This window comes from Hypanus sabinus, chromosome 9, assembly GCF_030144855.1.
Source record: "Hypanus sabinus isolate sHypSab1 chromosome 9, sHypSab1.hap1, whole genome shotgun sequence".
Classification (NCBI taxonomy): domain Eukaryota; kingdom Metazoa; phylum Chordata; class Chondrichthyes; order Myliobatiformes; family Dasyatidae; genus Hypanus; species Hypanus sabinus.
In genome coordinates, this window is record NC_082714.1 from 13,677,188 (window position 1) to 13,696,261 (window position 19,074).

Consider the following 19,074-nt stretch of genomic DNA (forward strand, 5'->3'; position numbering starts at 1 on the left):
TATTCCTAAATGGAAATATAGTCCTTGTATTATTTTTAAAGTTAAACAATATTTGTGAGTATTTTAATTTGGCCTTAGCATTGTCTCAATGCTAACAGAACATCTTATTCAATGAATTTCATTGATTCTGGCCAAGAAAAGGCAGCAATTGTTCCATTGACCACTAAAAAAAACTAACGTTTTTTAATAACTTGATGTCTGCCTATCATCAAGTCCAGATGTAAATAAGTTGGAAATAGCTGAATGATTATACAACAGAATGAAAAATATATAAATTATTAATACTATAGCATGATTTTAGATAAGTCTTATAAAAAGTTATATTTCATACATCAGATCTGGAATGGGGGGGGGGCGGGGATCAAGACAGAATTTGATCAACTGTGGCATCGAGGAGTCCTGACTAAATGGGAGTCATTGGGAAGCAGGGAAACCCCATTATTGGCTGGAAATATACTTAGCACATAAGAAGATAAAGGTCAATCATCACAACTGAGCATCATGCAGGTGCTCCTCATGGTTATGTCCTAGGACCAACTATCTGTAGCCGCTTCACCAATAACCTTCCTTCAATTGTAAAGTCAGATATAGGGATGTTTGCTCATGATTGCACAATGCTCAACAATATTCAATGCTCCTCATATAATGCAGCAGTCCACATCTAAATGCAGAAAGCCCTGGACAATGTCCAGGCCTGGCTGAAAGGAAGCAAGTAACATTTATGCTATACCAATTCCAGGCTATGATGATATGCAATAAGAGAAAATTCAACTATCACCTCTGATGTTATCATCACATTTAATCTCCACCCTCAACATCCTGGGGATTACTGTTGACCAAAAAAAAAGGCAGGTACATAATGTACATTATGTGATCTTTAGAGCAGATCAGAGGCTAGGAATCCTGTAGCGAGTTACTCAACTCTTAACTCCCCAAAGCCTGTCCACAATCCACAAGGCTCAAGGCAGAAGTGGGATGGAATCCCCTTGTCTAGATGAATGCAGTTTTAACAGCACTCAACAAGCTCAATTCCATTCAGGGCACAAGCAGCACACTTGATTGGACATCGCTCATTCCACAACCATTCACTCATTCTGCCACCGATGCACAGTTGCAGTAGTTTGCACAAAATTGTAAAAAGCTACAAAGGGTTGAAAAATCAGCCAGTTCCATCATGGGCTCAAGGACAATTAGGGATGAGTAATTAAAAGCTGTCTCAACATGCAATGTCCACATTTTTTGAATGAATAAAAAAAAGTTTCTCAAGGCTAGTTTGAAGATACGCAAATATGGACGTCATCCATGTTACAGCAAAATGGGCACTGTTAATTCACCCTTATATCACTACCCAAAAGTTTAAGATATAGAATTAAATTCGCTCTCCCTGTATTTATATGAAAAAATGTAAAGCTCAAATTTTCATTCTTCCAACTCAAAATTGAAAATAACAGGGTGTCATGGTAGCATAGCATTTAGCACAGCTTGAGGTGTTCTGGAAGTGGAACAATGATCAGCTTCTATCTCCTGGGCATCAACATCTCAGAATATCTGTCCTTGGCTCACTATATTGATGCAATCATGACAAAGGCACGTCAGTGGTTTTACTTCATTAGCAATATGAAGCTGGACTTCCATCAAAGATTCTTGCAAATTTCTACAGATGAACCACAGAGAGCATTCTGATCTGGAATGCAGGCTCCAATGCACAGGCTTGTAAGAGATTTCAGAGCATTGTACACTCAGCCAGCTCTGTCACTGATACAAGCCTCCCCACTATCCAGGACATCTTCAAAAAGGCAGTGCCTCAAGGCAGTGGCATCCATCATTAGGACTCTCACCATCCTGGATGTGCCCTCTTCTCATTACTACCATCAAGGAAGAGGTACAGGAACCTGAGGACCCATACTCAACATTTTAAGAACTGTTTCTTTCCCTCTGTCAACAGATATCTGAACAGTCCATGAATACAGACTCTCTATTCCTCTTTTGCACTTATTTACTTTTTATGGTAACTTATAGTAACTTGTTATGCCTGTGCTGTACTGCTGCCAGAAAACAATAAATTTCATGCATGATGTCAGTGACAATAAACTTCATTCTGATTCTGTTGGCACTGAAGGTTCTTGAACCTAAAACATTGATTCTGTTCCTCTTTCTAGAGATGTCGCTCACCTGCTGAATGTTTCCAGAATTTTTTTTTTGTGTTTTGTTTGTTGAATTTGTATTTGCTATTACTGAATTTCGCTTTCATTAGCAAGTCATCTTCGACATGAATTATGAAAGGACTTTTTAACCTATTTGTTTACTAAAAGTACGTTTACTTTATAAGGACTATTGATATTTCTAATTTAGTGGCATTGCATGATAATTGGATACACAGTTTATTAATGGATCTGTAATACTAAATGTTTTATTGGGACAAGAAATTCAGCATAAACCCAAATTCTCAGCAGAAGAAACACAAGTGATTTGAATTTTATTTAGTGGTGTGTGACCCACTGGGAAGCCACATCACTTTAGCTTTCCCCTTGTTGCTGAATAAATGCAGCTGGTGTAAAGTTACCATAAACTTTCAAGCTGCCTATTGAACCATTCTGTAATTAAAGTCAAGCCTTTAATGCTACGAAGAGTTGACAAAATGTTAAGACTTTGTTAGATTTAAAGATTACACAATTTGTTATGGGTCAATAAGTTAAGCTCTGCATGTTCACAGAAATATTTTCACTGATCTCTTGTGCTTGATCAGATAGCACAAATCACACACTCCATTGATTGCTCTCTAAAACTAACACTAACATAAATACAGCATATCCAAAATGGATGTCATGAAGACAAGGCAGTACATAGACAAATAATTAAGTATGCTGATTTAAACAGCAAGTTCTGATCATTGTGATATTTTTGCAGAACAGTTAAATTTCAAAAACCAAGCTAGTGCTCACATTAAAAATACACTGGGTGCCTGAACTGCAGTCAGAAGGCCTGTTTAATGACTAATTTTGTAACTCAAGTTATAAAAAGTTTAATGAAATATACCAATATTTAATTTTTTTCATAGTAGTGGATTTGGATATAATAGGAGGATTATATTAATCCAATTAAGGACTGGGCAACATAGTAGCATAGGGGTTAGCACAACGCTTTACAGTAGCAGTGACCAGAGTTCAACTCCTGCCTCCTCTGTTAGGAGTTTGTATGTTCTCCTTGTGACTGTGTGGGATTCCTCTGGGTGCTCTGGTTTCCTCCCAAAGATCAACCAGTTGGTAAATTAACTGGTCATTGTAAATTATCCCGAGATTAGTCGAGGATTAATTTGGGGGTTGCCAGACAGTGCACTGGAAGAGCCAGAAGGACCTATTGCACACTGTATCTCAATAAGTAAATAAATGAGTACATTTTTTTTTAAGCAAATAATGTTATGTTAAAAATACCTGGTACATGTTTCCAAACACTTCTGGCCATTTAGATTTGAAACCAAAAGAAAGTTGGAAATTTGTGACTATTCAGAAAGATAACGTGCATAGCCACTGGAAATTGCCTTAGAACATAGTAAGTAGATTCATGGGAATATGAACACAATAAGTGATCACAATATGATCGAGTTCACTTTGAAATTTGAGAAGGAGAAACTAAATTCCAATCTGTCGGTATTCCAGTGGAATAAAGAAAATTACGCTGGCATGAAAGGAGAACTGGCCAAGTTGGTTGGAAAGGGACACTGGCAGGAAGGACAGCAGAACAGTAATGGCTGGAGTTTCTGCGAAAAATGAGGGACGTGCAAGACAGATATATTCCAAGTAGGCAGAAATTTTCAAATGGACCAAGGCCACTACCATGGCAGACAAGTGAAATCAGAGCCAAAGTAAAAGCAAAAAAGAGGGCATACAAGGAAGCTAAAGCTAGTGGGAAGGTAGAGGATTGGGAAGGTTTTAAAAACTTGCAGAAGGAAACTAAGAAGGTCATTAGGAAGAAAAAGATAAATTATTAAAGGAAACTGGTGACTAATATCAAAGGAGATACTCAAAGCTTTTTATAGGACCAATAGAAAATTATGCTAGAGATATTGTAATGAGAGATGCAGAGATGACAGAGGAACTGAATTAGTATTTGCATCAGTCTTCACAGTATAAGTTATCTGCTATATTCAAGACATTCAAGAGTGTCAGGGAAGTGAAGTATGTGCAGTGAAAATTACGACTAAGAAGGTGCTCAAGAAGTTTGATGATCTGAGAGTGGATAAATCTCCTAAATCTGATGGAATGCACCCTTAGGTTCTGAAGTAGCCGGAGAGACTGTGGAGTGTTACGTACCAGCAGCAATAGATTACAAACTGAGTCAGGTTTTGATGTTAAAACCACTATCTTTATTAGTATCTACTCAAAATTATAGAAAATTAAACAAAATAAACAGAAGTTAACAGTGTTATGGTGTATATGTGTGTGTGGCTCCCAAACAGTTAAGTTTAGGAACAGTTCTTAAAAGTCTCAAGATTAAGATGGCAAAATAGAAAAGTTCAGTAATCCACGGAAATAAATGATGGAAGAGATTTGTAAATCCACATTAAAATGTAGAGAGAAAGCAATTACGAAGAATTCCACAGATTTCACACTGGGTAAACGGAATAACAGTCACTGAAGATCTTATCCGACGAGTCGTTCTGAAACTCACGCAGAAATATCACAAGGTGACAGTCACAGAATATCCCTTCTTCCAAGTGGTAACCACATAACACACCCGAATCCAGGGAAGGGTTACCAAAAGTGGTTCCACAGGATACTCCAACAAAAGTCTATGTGTGGATTATACGAAGTGACAGTCCCACATCCAATGCATGGTGTTCTGTTGAGCAACCCAATCTTTTGGGCATGGGAAAAATGTCAGACTTTACCCATTTCATAGCAAACTCCTACTGGCAGCTTGCAGTCCAGAGTCCTTCCACTCTCTCTTTCTTTTTTCTTACCACTCTGAAAATCCCAGCGGTCCATCGCAGCTTGTTATACTGATATCATAGTCCTGCCTCATCCAGGTGACTCTTAAAATGACACCCACAGTAAACGGAACCTGTGGGCATGTAACAGAAGGCATTAACAATGATCTTTCAAGAATCGATAGATTCTGGCACTGAACCAGATGACTGAAAAATAGCAAATGTTTCTCCGCTATTTAAGAAGGGTGGGAGGCAGCAGAAAGGAAACTATGGACCTGTTAGCCTAACACCAGTGGTTGGGAAGTTGTTGGAATCAACAGGTAGGGATGAAATTACGGAATACTTGGAGGCACATGACAAGATAGGCCAAAGCCAGCATGGTTTCCTGAGAGGAAAATCCTGCCTGGTTAACCCACTGCAATTTTTGAGGAAATTACAAGAAGGGTAGGCAAAGGAGATGCAGTAGATGTGGCATACTTGGATTTCCAGAAGGCCTTTGACAAGGTGCCACAATGAGGCTGTTTAGCAAGATAAGAGCCCATGGAATTACAGGGGAGTTACTGGCATGGGTGGAGCATTGGCTGATCTGCACAAAATATAAAGGGATCCTATTCTGGCTGGTTGCCAGTTACCAGTGGAGTTCCATGGGATTCAGTGTTGGGACCACAGTGTATGTCAATGATTTGGACTATGGGATTAATGGATTTGTAGCTAAGTTTGACTATGATACACAGATAGGTGGAGGAGCGGTTAGTATTGAGGAAACAGAGAGCCTGGAGAGAGACTTAGATAGTTTAGGGGAATGGGCAATGTGGCAAGTGAAATACAATGTTGGAAAGCACAGGGTCATGCACTTTGGTGGAAGACATAAACGGGCAGACTATTATCTAGATGGGGAGAGAATTCAAAATTCAGAGATGCAAATGGACTTGGGAGTTCATGTGCAGGATACCCTAAAGGTTAACCTCCAGGTTGAGTCAGTGGTGAAAAAGGCAAATGCAATGTTAGCATTCATTTCTAGAAGCATAGAATATAAGAGCAGGGATGTGATGTTGAGGCTCTATGAGGCACTCATGAGGCCACACTTGGAGTATTGTGTGCAGTTTTGGGCTCCTTATTTTAGAAAAAAATATACTGACATTGGAGAGGATTCAGAGAAGATTCACGAGAATGATTCCAGGAATGAAAGGGTTACCGTATGAGGAACGTCTGGCAGCTCTTGGGCTGTATTCCCTGGAGTTCAGGAGAAAGAGAGGGGATCTCATAGAAACATTCCAAATGTTAAAAGGCCTGAACAGATTAGATATGACAGAGTTATTTCCCACGGTAGGGGAGTCTAGGACAAGAGGGCACGACTTCAAGTTTGAAGAACATCCATTTAGAACAGAGATGTAAGAAATTACTTTAGTTAAAGAGTGATAAATCTGTGGAATTTGTTGCCACGGCAGCTATGGAGGCCAAGTCATTGGGTGCATTTAAGGCAAAGATAGATAGGTTCTTGATTAGCCAGGGAATCAAAGGGCATGGGGAGAAGGCAGGGGAGTAGGGATGACTGGATTAGCTCATGATTAAATGGCAAAGCAGACTTGATAGGCCGAATGGCCTACTTCTGCTCCTATATCTTATTGTCTTAAATGTAAGATTATTATTAGAGGGTACTACATAGCTGGCATGTATTCAGTGGGCTGAGGGGCCTGTTTCCAAGCTGCATGAATCCGTGACTCTGTCTGTTTCTTATCAATTTAAATAAATCTGAATATATTAACTAACCACTCTAATACTGAATTCAATAGCATGTTATTGTTATTGAAAAAAGCGTTAAAGCGTTACAGCTTTTTAAACTGAAATTTATCTTAAAAAGTTCACTATTCAGTCATATTTGCCAGCTCCTTTGATATATTATAATTCCTGCTAATATAGATTATATTTCTCTAAATTCATGCCCGCCAGGTGAGCCAATTACAAAAGCTGAATCATGTTAGGATGAAAGTTTATCATGAATTGATAATAAATAACCTTAATCAGTTGAAACCAATATGCAGGATACCTAGTGCCATGTAAAATACACAATGCTTCCTCGTTAGCAAGAAATATATTTTAGGTGCTAAAAATATATCTGCAATTTATATCAAAAGTAATGTGTTTGTAGATGTTCTATAGACAATAGTGAAGTATTAACAAATAATAATCCAAAAGGAACATTTTCCACAAAATAAAAGAGTGCATTTTGAAAACAAATCATGCATATGTTGGTGATGGCAATATACCATACTTGCCTTAATTTTAAAATGGGATCTTCCAGTGGCCATCCATTTTAATTCCACTTCGCATTCCGATATGTTCATCCATGGCCTCCTTCACAGTCGGCCTTCTCTACTGTCGGGATAAGGCCACATTTAGGTTTGAGGAACAACACCTTATATTCATTTGGGTAGCCTCCAACCTGATGGCATGAACACCATTTTCCTCAAACTTCCAGAAATGCTTCCCCCCTCCCTCACCTTTTCCCATCCCCTTGTACCTCTCTTTCATGTTATCTCCTTGCCCGCCCATCACCTCCCCCTGGTGCTCCTCCCTCCCCATTTTTTCTTCCATGGCCTTCCAGCTCTTTCACAAGTCAACTTCCTAGCTCTTTGCCTCATCCCTCCCCCTCCAATTTGCTTGCCTGGCATTTCTCTCTCCCTTCCCCCCCCACCTTTCAAATCTACTCCTCAGATTTTTTTTCTCCAGTGCTGCCGAAGGGTTTCAGCCTGAAATGTCAACTGTACCTTTTTTCCATGGATGCTGCTTGGTCTGCTGAGTTCCTCCAGCATTTTGTGTATGTTACTTGGATTTCCAGCATCTGCAGATTTTCTCTTATTTGTTCATCTTAAAGTGTGGTTTTAATAATTTCATTTAAAAGTGTAGTTTCTAGAAGTGTCACATGTAAAAGTATCACTGAATCATAAAAAGTTACAGTACAAAGAAACGTTATTCAACCCATTTCAACAATACCAGCCAAAAATTGAATATTTTTTCAGGTCTCAGTCCAAAGCTTAATAAAATACATCTCTTCAGTAGCTGATGAAGGGTCACAGCCCTAAACATCAGCTGTTTATTCCTCTCCATAGATGCTGCCTAACCAGCTGAGTTCCTCTAGCACTTTGTGTGTTGCTCTTCCACTGCTTTTCCTGGAGGTTTTTAAATGTGATACAGGTTTCAGGCACCAAGCCCTATATCCCCACTACTCATACAATATACACAGAACAGCACAGCACAAACTCTTCAATCCATAATGCTGTGTCGACCTTTTAACTTAGATCAATCTAACCATTCCCTCCTACATAACCCTCCATTTTTCTATCATCTTTGGATGACATCCTGGATGGTTCCCTCTACTCCCAACCCTCAAAACTCCCTTCTCCTTAGATTTACACTAACCTCTGTTTGACTAAATTCCTTGAAAACAAACACAATATCAAGAGCAGTGGTCTTGTCTCACCTTTTGAGTTATGCCCTTTTATATAGGCTTGGACCATGGTTCAAATAATAAGAGTGGCCCAAGTGAAACCCCAGCTGAGCATCTTTGAACAAGATATTGGCAAGTGCAGCTTTTAATCTAATTCCTCTCCATAGATACTGCCTGACCTGTTGAATTCCTAATTTGCCAGTTTATTTGAGGTAGCTCTGCTTTCACGTTCTGATAATTGCCCCTATTTAAGTTCAAAATACTACTCTTGGTCCTGGTCTTTTCTTCCCCAAAGTGAATGTAGAATTCAATCATATTATAATCTTTGTTATCTAGATCATACACTGTGCACCAGAAGGATCAAATTCATTAATTAGATCTATCCTGGCACACAAAGCAAGATCCAGTACAGTCTATTCTCAAGTTAGCTCCAGATGTGCCATCTCAGTCAATAAATTCACCTAGGCTACCTTCCTTCCAATGCTTATACTAAATTTCTAAAATTTAACTAAAATTCTAACTAAAAACTAAAATTCTTTAATCGTCATTGCATCTTCTTAACACACCCTCAAGGTTTATTGCATATACAGTTATATATCATCCTACTGTTACTATTAGGGGGCGTTGGCGTGAGGCCAAGTGATTAAGACGTTTGTTTAGTAATCTGAAGGTTGCTAGTTCAAGCCTTGGCTGAGGCTGCGTGCGTGTCCTTGAGCAAGGCTCTTAACCACACATTGCTCTGTGACGACTGGTGCCAAGCTATATGGGTCCTAATGCCCTTCCCTTGGACAACATTGGTGGCATGGAGAGGGGAGACTTGCAGATTGGGTAACTGCTGGTCTTCCATTTTAAAAAAAACCTTGCCCAGGCTTGCGCCCTGGAAACTTTCCAAAGGCACAAATCCATGGTCTATTGAGACTAACAGAGGCCCTAATACACTATTAGGGGCTCATAGCCCTCGCCAACAAGTTAATCTTGTGTTTATTATTTTTTAAACTCCAATCAAACTACTTCTATATCCTTATTGACTGTAATCCTTTAAAAATCATTTTGATTAGTTTCATGTTTTGAAGTTGTAAAATATTATACTGGGTATCTTGTAATCTGTTTCCACACCATCATTTGTATGCTATATTTACAGATCAGTTGCAGGTAAAATAATAATTCCACTGTAGATTTTTGATGATCAAAACAGATCATGTTGAATTCACAGACTGTGTTACTGTGATTGACCATAGTAGCCGAAGTTCAAAGGACAATGAAAACTAGATTAAGATTCCTGATATCGACCTAGTTTCTACCTGTTCATGAAAATATATTAAAGGGATCAAACATAATTGTGACTCTGTAGAAATTCAATTCCCGTATGCCCATGAAGAATGCCACTTGGATAAACAAAATCAAAAGATGGCTGCATTCAATAATTTCTAATTTATAAAGTCTGTGCTTTCAGGCAAAGAAGAATACATTGAGGATACTTTCAGTGTTTAACTAACTCCAAATTAGACAGTGAATCGGTTCTAAAGGTAACGATGCCATCAGTAATCCATGGCAAAAACAACATCCAAGAATAATCTCTTCTGAGGGGGTATACAGGACTGTGCAAAAGTCTTAGACACATATATACAGCTAGGGTACCTGAGACATTTTGTACAGTATTTTATTTGTCAACATGGAGCAGAGAGCTATTTTGTAAATCTAGCAGGAGCAGAGGATTTCAGGAAAGGCTAAGGAAGAGCACCATAATAGGGCTGTGGGACAGGTGGCAGCGAAGGAGTGCCAGGCAAGGTCTAGTGCAGGTGTGGAGACATCCAGCCTGAGATACCAGGCATTTAACTCCAAACAATTAGCTTATTGATCAGTACAGAATGCTTCTCTCAAGTTTCCTGCTCTGTCTCCTCTCCATTCCCTTTTCACCCCAACCATGATTCTCCTCCCCTGCCCTCTTCCCACAACAAAGACCCATACCAAAATCAGGTTTATCATTCACATATTTTATGAAATCTGATTTTTTTTGTTGCAGCAGTACAGTGCAATACATAAAGTTACTACAGGACTGTGCACAAGACTGAACAAAGAAACTGTATAAATGTAGCTGACTTTAAATAACATAAAAATTCTTAGCCTGTTAATATATTTGTCTTTATTTATCTTGGCCTAAGGAGACTGCCTGATCACTGCCCAATCATCCAAGTTAGAAATGTAGCTTTATGAACATTAACTTCATAAACCTGGAACGTGTTATTTTCAATGTTTTATCCAAATTTTAGTAAATATCAAACTTGAAATTATATTTTTATTTTTAGACTCTTGCAATTATAACTGCTAAAATACAAAGAATTTCCATACCCAAGTGCCAACTGTGCCTATCCCTCCCTAAGTATTTATGGAATGCCCATTTTTCCATTGTTTTTGAAAGTAATTCCTATTATTCTTGATTTTTTATTAAGTTACAGCAACTTACAACCAAAGTAGATTTCACTATGTAGGTCTGGTATGTGTTTTAGGATTAGACCAAAACCTGGATTCCTTATCAAATGTTGCTGACCTCAGGTCCTAATAAAGGGTCTTGGCCTGAAACGTTAGCTCTTTATTCCTTCCCACAGTTGCAGCCTGACCTGCTGAGTTCCTCCAGCATTTTGCGTGTGTTGACCTCGGTTTTTCCTGTCTTTTCTACAAAATTGTTAGATGACCTGAGCATTTTGAATTAATTGCTTACTAATTATTCCAAGCTTCTCAAGTAAACTAACATTTCACTGAACTGGGCAGAGACAATGACTTATAAAGTACAGTGGTAAATTGTTTGGCAAGCTTCGATTGAAAAGGAGCACTTGAACACTTGGTATTCAGATCAAGTGAACTTTTTAAAAAAACAAATAATTCTGTTAAATAAATCAAATAAAAAGGTTGGCTTGGAACTCATTTCCACAAATGACAACTGATGTTAGGTCAAATGTTAATTTTATATTGTAAGCAGATTTATTTTTATTAACTATGGGCATTTATAGGATTAAAGAGGGTATATGGAATTAAGTAGTAATTGTATCTTGGTACATATGACTATTATGACAGTGAAAACCTTTTGGTTCTATGCCATCCAGACAGATCAAGCTATACATAAGTACATCAAGGCAGTATAAAAGGGAAAAAGAATATAATGCAGAATATAGTGTTACGTTTACTGTGAAAGTGCAGTGTAGGTAGACAAAATATAACAGCCATGAGGAGGTACACAGAGAGATCAAGATTTTACCTTATCCTGATAAGGGGTATGTTCAAGAGTTTTATTATAGCACGATAGAAGTTGACATTGAAACCTGGTCCTGATGAAGGACTTTGATCTGAAGCATCAAAATTTCCTTTCCCTCTACCACTTGCTGCTCGAGCTGCTGAGTTCTTCCAGCACTTTGTGTCTTTTTTGCTCCAGATTCCAGTATCTGCTGTTTCTTGTGTCTTCTGTGTTTCTACACCTCTTTCCATTTTTTATTTCTGATTTTCTCCCAACGACAGACTGGAACTTTACAAAAATTGAGTAAAGTAATGCAGATGCTAGCCAGAAATCTGAATATAGAAATATTGGAATATTGACCAGGGAGCATCTGTAGAGAGAAAGTGAAAGAAGAAAGTTGAAGCTTTTGACCAAAAACCTGATAAACACAACATTCTTGGTGGTCTAACAATAGTGTTGTTAGTAAAACACCAAGTACTATTGAGAACATCATCATCCAGCATTTATTTGGATGTCGAAAATGTTGTCTTTAAGCATAATGACATTCTGATCATTATCATGGTTAATTCTCATGGGAAAGTGCTTATTCTATTTAACAACATTTCTAGATCACTTTGAGTTTCAGAAAACTAATGACCTATTTGCAAGCATGATTTCTTAGGCTTGCAGGCATTATGCATCAGTGATACAGAATTCTACTATTAACAAAAATGAAAAAAGTGGTAAAATCCAAAATGATTAGCTTCATTCTGTCCATTTTGTCTCATGTCTTCACTACCTGATTATTTTTTTTACGCATCCTAAAACATACATATTTTATAAATATTTATAGAACTACAAATCTTAAGATTCATTTGACTTCTCAACAAACTTTTTTTTAAAATAAACTCATCAGACCACTATTTACACAAGAGTATCTCAACAATCATGGTCCAAAGTCCAACCCCTACTTTTTTTTTTAATTTACGTGAGAATTTTACTGAGTTCTAAGCTTAGACTTCATAAACTATTTCAACTTTCACAAATACCTACCTTTTACTTTCAGAATGCTCAGACTATACTACCATTTTTCTGTTTTTACCTTTTGATGTTCAATTTAACTCTGTTGAATAACCATTAACCCCAAAATCAGGCCAAAATCCTCTCAGTTAATGCTTACATTCTATTTCCATAACTAAAATATTACTGAACTGTAATATTTATTTCCTCTTTCTATTTCTCTCCATTTCTTATATATTAATTATTTACTCTTTCAAGCACTCCATTTCCCCCTTCTGCTGACATTCGCTTCTCCTTCCTTATCTACTTCTTCACATTATTTACTATCCCCCACAAGTACCTAATCCAGTACTTATTCAAATTCAGCTGCCAACATATAGAATGACCGTCAATGTCCCAAAGGGTTCCATATTAGGAATTGTCACCCTATTCATTATACACTAAAGAGTTCTAACAACCATACAGAAATGATCCTATTTAGAGTATTCATTTCCCTAACATTAGTAGTGGCCAAAAACAAGATGAAGACCAGAGCAATATGCCTCAACAGAAAGTGGTTCTGGTGAAGAGAAGGGGTCTGGTTGCACTGATTTTTAACATAAATGCTGAGACATACCACAAAATACGTTTCCAATAAAATGGTATGTGTGCTTCTATACTCAGTTCCATTATGACTTCCATCAACTAAAAGCATCAAAGTAAAATTTAAAAAATCTTAATTTTTAGTTCTCAAATCCCAAGAATTTTATTGTGTTTTCAAAGAACTATTTTTATGACCATGCTTTCAGTTACCATTACCAACTCCTATATTGTAATGTAGTCACTATTTATTTTATCTCTTTCTTAGGCAGTCTCTCAGGAATGACAAGTATCATCGGCGGCTAAAGAGCCCTCTGAAGGAATCACATACTCTGCCACAGATGTGAGAGGTGGTACTTGACAAGGCAGGTAAGTAATTATAAGGACTTTTGCACTCATAGAACATAGAATATTACAGCATAGTGCAGGTCCTTCGGCCCACAATGTTGTGCCAACTTCTTAACTTACTCTAAGATCATTCCAAACCTTCACTGCTTCATAACCTCAATTTTTCCATCATTTGTGTGCTTATCTAAGAGTTTCTTAAATAACCCCAATGTATCTGCCTCTAATAGCACCCCTGGCAGCATGTTTCACGCACCCACCAATCCCTGTGTAAAGAATTTAACTCTGACATCCCTCCTACTTTAAAATTATACCCCTTGGTCATTTCTGCCCTGGGAAAGCCTCTGGCTATCTGAGCCTCATTTCATCTTATACATCTCTATCAAGCCACCTCATATCCTCCTTCACTCCAAAGAGAAAAGACAAGGCTCACTCAACCTTTCTTCATAGACATGACATCTAATTCAGGCAGCATCCTAGTAAATCTCCTTTGCACCTTCTCCAAACCTTCCACATCCTTCCTATAATGAGGCAGCCAGAACTGATTTTGCTTTACTGTTTGCATATACATCGAAGTGGTCCAGTTGTAGAGAATTACAGTGCAGGGAGTCTTTTTACAATGCATCCAATCTATTTTGAGCAGTCACAAGTCAGGGGTACCAATCATTCTGTGAAGATGTAATATTATTTCCAAGAAGGCTTTTAGGAAGTCCTTGCAGCACTTTCTATGACCTGCAAAACTATTTCCACGATAGAGATGGAAAAACAGTGCTTGTTTTCAAAACCTATCACAGGCCCACAAATGAAAAGACCTTTCTATCAGAACAAGTTTCATTCTACCAGAATTCCATGATTAATGATTTTGGCCTGGGAACAAACAATAACAATGGTTCGCCAAACCAGAATTGTACATTTTACCGAGAGTGTTAGGACCTCTCCAATGGTTTTATGTGTCCTCGCTATCCATGTTTCTAAAGCATTCAGGTGATTGGAATAAATTGCTGTTATCTACCCATACCTACTGAAGAGTACTAAATCATGGTTAAGTTCAATTTCAAATATCTTTTGGCTGTAGCAAAGCTAATGTATCTCTTTTATGGAATTCATTAATCACACATACATAGATCAGGTATCGCTTTTCTATCTTGCCAGTCTTACTTACTTTGTAACTTTTCTCATAATCTACTGATACAGACATCAATTATTCAGGTGGCCTGTTTCTGCCAAGCTTGTGCACTTACTGGTGTAGTTGGGCTCTCCCAGGCCCCAAAATCCTTTTATTTACTGTACTTCCTCTCTGGAAGCACATCTAGATTCTCATCACTCTCCCTAACTGGAAGACCACAATCTTTGCAGATTGGTGATAACTTATCCTCCTCGCTGGCGCACCTCAGGTGAGTGTGCTTAGCCCACAGCTCTACTCTCTAAGTACACATGACTGCGTGGCTACACATAGCTCAAATACCATCTATCAATTTGCTGATGATACAGCCATTGTTGGTAGAATCTCAGGTGGTGACGAGAGGGCGTACAGGAGTGAGATATGCCAACTAATTGAGTGGAGCTGCAGCAACAACTTGGCACTCAACGTCAGTGAGACGAAAGAGCTGATTGTGGACTTCAGGAAGGGTAAGATGAAGGAATGCATACCAATCCTCATAGAGGGATCAAAAGTGGAGAGAGTGAGCAGATTCAAGTTCCTGGGTGTCAAGATCTCTGAGGATCTAACTTGGTCCCAACATATCAATGTAGCTATAAAGAAGGCAAGACAGCTATACTTTATTAGGAGTTTGAAGAGATTTGGCATGTCAACTCAAAAATTTCTATCGATGTACTGTGGACAGCATTCTGACAGGGTGCATCACTGTCGGATATGGAAGGGCTACTGCACAGGACCGAAAGATGCACAAGGTTCTAAATCTAGTCAGCTCCATCTTAGGTACTGGCCTATAAAATACCCGGTACATCTGTCTCAGAAAGGCAGTGCCCATTATTAAAGACCTCCAGCACCCAGGGCATGCCCTTTTCTCATTGTTACCATCAGGAGGGAGGTACAGAAGCCTGAAGGCACGCAGTTAGCGATTCAGGTACAGCTTCTTTCCCTCTGCCATCCAAATGTCCAAATGGACATGGATCTTTGGACATTACCTCACTTAAAAATTTTTTTTTACAGTATTTCTGTTTTTGCACGTTTTAAAAAATCTATTCAATATACATAATTGATTTATTTGTTTATTTATTGTTATTTTTATTTAATTTATTTTTTTCTCTGCTAGATTATATATTGCATTGAACTGCTGCTGCTAAGTTAACAAATTTCCTGTCACATGCCGGTGATGATAAATCTGATTCTGATTCAATAGTTGGTGTTGCTTAGTTTTGAATGCATACACCCCTTCCCCTTAGGATGCCCTCGAACACCCAATCTGCTTAAAAAAAACTGATATTGCAAAGAATACCACTTTTTAAATGATAATCCCGCCCCCACACCCACACTGTAGCATAAAGCTCCTTAGAGATAATGAAAAATACACAGGGAGGATATTCAAATTAGCTGACCTCACTAGACCTAACAGGAAGCTGCAGTCTACTTATTCAGAACAGCTGCACACACAGGCGTCACCACTGCAACATCAGAAAATCAACTGCATAATTGTCAATTAAATCTTCATCACAGACTTCTCATTATATTTGAAGGAAGTTTTTTCCCTGGAACTGGCTGAAAAACATTCTGTGATTTATTAAATAATTGCAGTTCCTGGAGATTTTGATGGAAAGAATGTACTAGTGATTTGTTTGGGAACCTAAGTAACTGTGGTTAAAGTGCTGTCCTTTACCAGCAACTACTTTTAATCTGTTTGATGGTAATGGAATGAGATAAGAATCGGAGATAACTTGGGATGAAGGTAAAATCTTAACTGAAACAAGTATGGGCAGTCTGAATCCAGTTCCTGACGCAAGTGAGTTTATTGAAGAAAGATAACTTATCAGCCTTGTTCAGGAGTGCAGCTAATGTGAGAAAATGGAAATACTTCAAGGTCATTGAAGGGCTATGAATCTGAAACATTAACTCTGTTTTTCTCTCTTAAAGGATGTTCTCTGTTCTATTGAACTTTTTTTTTGCATTTATTTCTTTTTGTTAAGCATAAGAAACACCATTGGGTTGAGGATGCTTGACAAAGATCCATATAATACTTTATTTGATGTGGAACTGATTGAGATTAATGTTGGGTTAATTTTAACCACCAAAATTGGCTGAGTTGGGATGTATTGTTTAAAATCTCTTAAACTTATCTATGTCTTTCCTATTTCTTGTATCAATGATAAGAGGGAGACAAGTAATCTTTCTCAACAGACTAGTCAATAGTTTAAATAGAAGAATGAAGTAGTATATCCTATGGTTAACGACGTTTTGGATCTTGGCTTGACTTGCCATATTTCAGAAGCATTGTGGAAATGTGAAATGCCATTACTGCTGAAGGACTAAGAGGTATAAGAGTTTTCTCAACCCAGTCCACCAGAATTGCCTGCTTCTCAGTCTCCCAAACTTATCAAATCCCCAAACTAAATTATTACCAATTCCATACTTCTCAATCTTGATATATTGCCATCAATGCTCTCATCCAAAGATCAAAGGCAAATTAAAGTTATTATCAAAGTATGTATATGTTACCATATGCTACCTTGAAATTTGATTTTCTTGAGGGCAAAGAAAATACAATGGAATTAATGAAAAATATACACAAGGACTGATAAACAATGTGCAAAAGGCAAACTGCAAATAAAAAGGAAAGAAATGAACAATAAATATATAATTCTGAGCAAATGAGTTATACAGCTATACATTGTGGAATCAGATCAGATTTGAGGTGAGTGAAGTTATCTACAATGGTTCCTCATACAGAATCTGGTGATGTGAGGCCTAAAGCTTCTGTGTCTCCATTCCTGACAACTCTCAGTTTCAATGACAATTCTCACAAACATTTGTACAGCCAGCCATCACACCCCTCCCTCACCAGAAACAAGACCCAAATTTTCACTAACACAGCTGTAGGCAGCCTTTCTCTCTTCCTCTAGCATTCCTTACATGACAGGAAGCCTGCTTGAAATAGAAAAACAACGCCTATGCCCATCTGGAACTTTACTTACCAGCTGTCTATAGCCATCTAAATAAAAGCCTCAAATCCACAATAAATAGTATACTAATGTTCAGTAAAGTGTCAATTTCACAACATTTGCACACACCTCAAAAATAAATTCACCATAATTTTGCAATGAATGCCACCATGTCCCCAAACTACTTGTTGTATTAATGTATTGTTGATGTATTAAATAGGTATGACCTTCCTCAATCATTTACAATAACTTTTGTAGGCTTTATGTTCCTTTGCAAGTTTATAACTCACTGTATTCTCTCATTGTTAAATACAGGTTGCAATTAACAACACAAATAAAGAATTAATTTAGCAACCACTTGAAGTACAGTGTAATCTGCCTGGCTCTAATTTATTTAAATGTCAAATTCATTGGATCCACAAAATTATTTTAATGCAAAAAACAATCAATTTAATTAATTCATACAGGCAAATACATTATTGCAAAATTTTAAGTGAGTCAACTTGAGCCAGTTTATATCAACAAAATTGCAATTCTTTATAAGAGCAAAATTTCACAAGTACAAGGGAAAATGTATCGGAGAGGAAATCCTGTAATGTTATGAAAATTATCAGATTAGAAGATAATGCAAACTATTTAAATTCGAGACTCCCTTCTTTGACTCTGCATATATTTCCTACTGCCTCAGAAAAGCAGTCAACATAACTAAATACCTCCCCTACCCTAGCCATTCTCTCTTCTCCTCCCTTCCATAGGCCAGAAGATACAAAGGCTGGAGAACATGAACCACCAGGCTCTATCCCAGTTATAGAACTTTTGCACATCTTATATATCTTATATGGTACTCTTGATCTCTTGGTCTACTTCCTCATAGCCTTTGCACTTTACATTTCTACCTGCAATTCACTTTCTCTAACTGTAACTCTATATTCCACATTCTGTTTTTATTCCCTCCCCCCTCCCACTTTGCACAACCTCAATGTACTTATGTATGGAATAATCTGCCTGGCTGAGATGCAAACAAAAGGTGCCTCAATATATGTGATAATAACAAACTAATAATCAGAATCAGGTTTAAATCACTGGTAAATATCATGAAAATTGCTGTACTGCTGCAGCAGTACATTGCAATACATAACAATAAAAAACTAAATTACAGTAAGTATGTATATATTTTAAAAAGTTAAATAAGTAGTGCAGAAAAAGAAACAAAGTGGTGTGGTATTCATGGGTTTAACATCCATTCAGAAATCTAATAGCAGAGGGAAAGAAGCAATTCCTGATTCGTTGAGTGTGTGCCTTCAGGCTCTCGTACCTCCTCCCTGATGGCAGCAATGAGGAGAGGGCATGTCCTGGATTTGATGCAGCTATTGTGGAAACCACAAACAATTCCACAGATGATGCAAGAGGTGCCTGTGCCAGATGAATGGA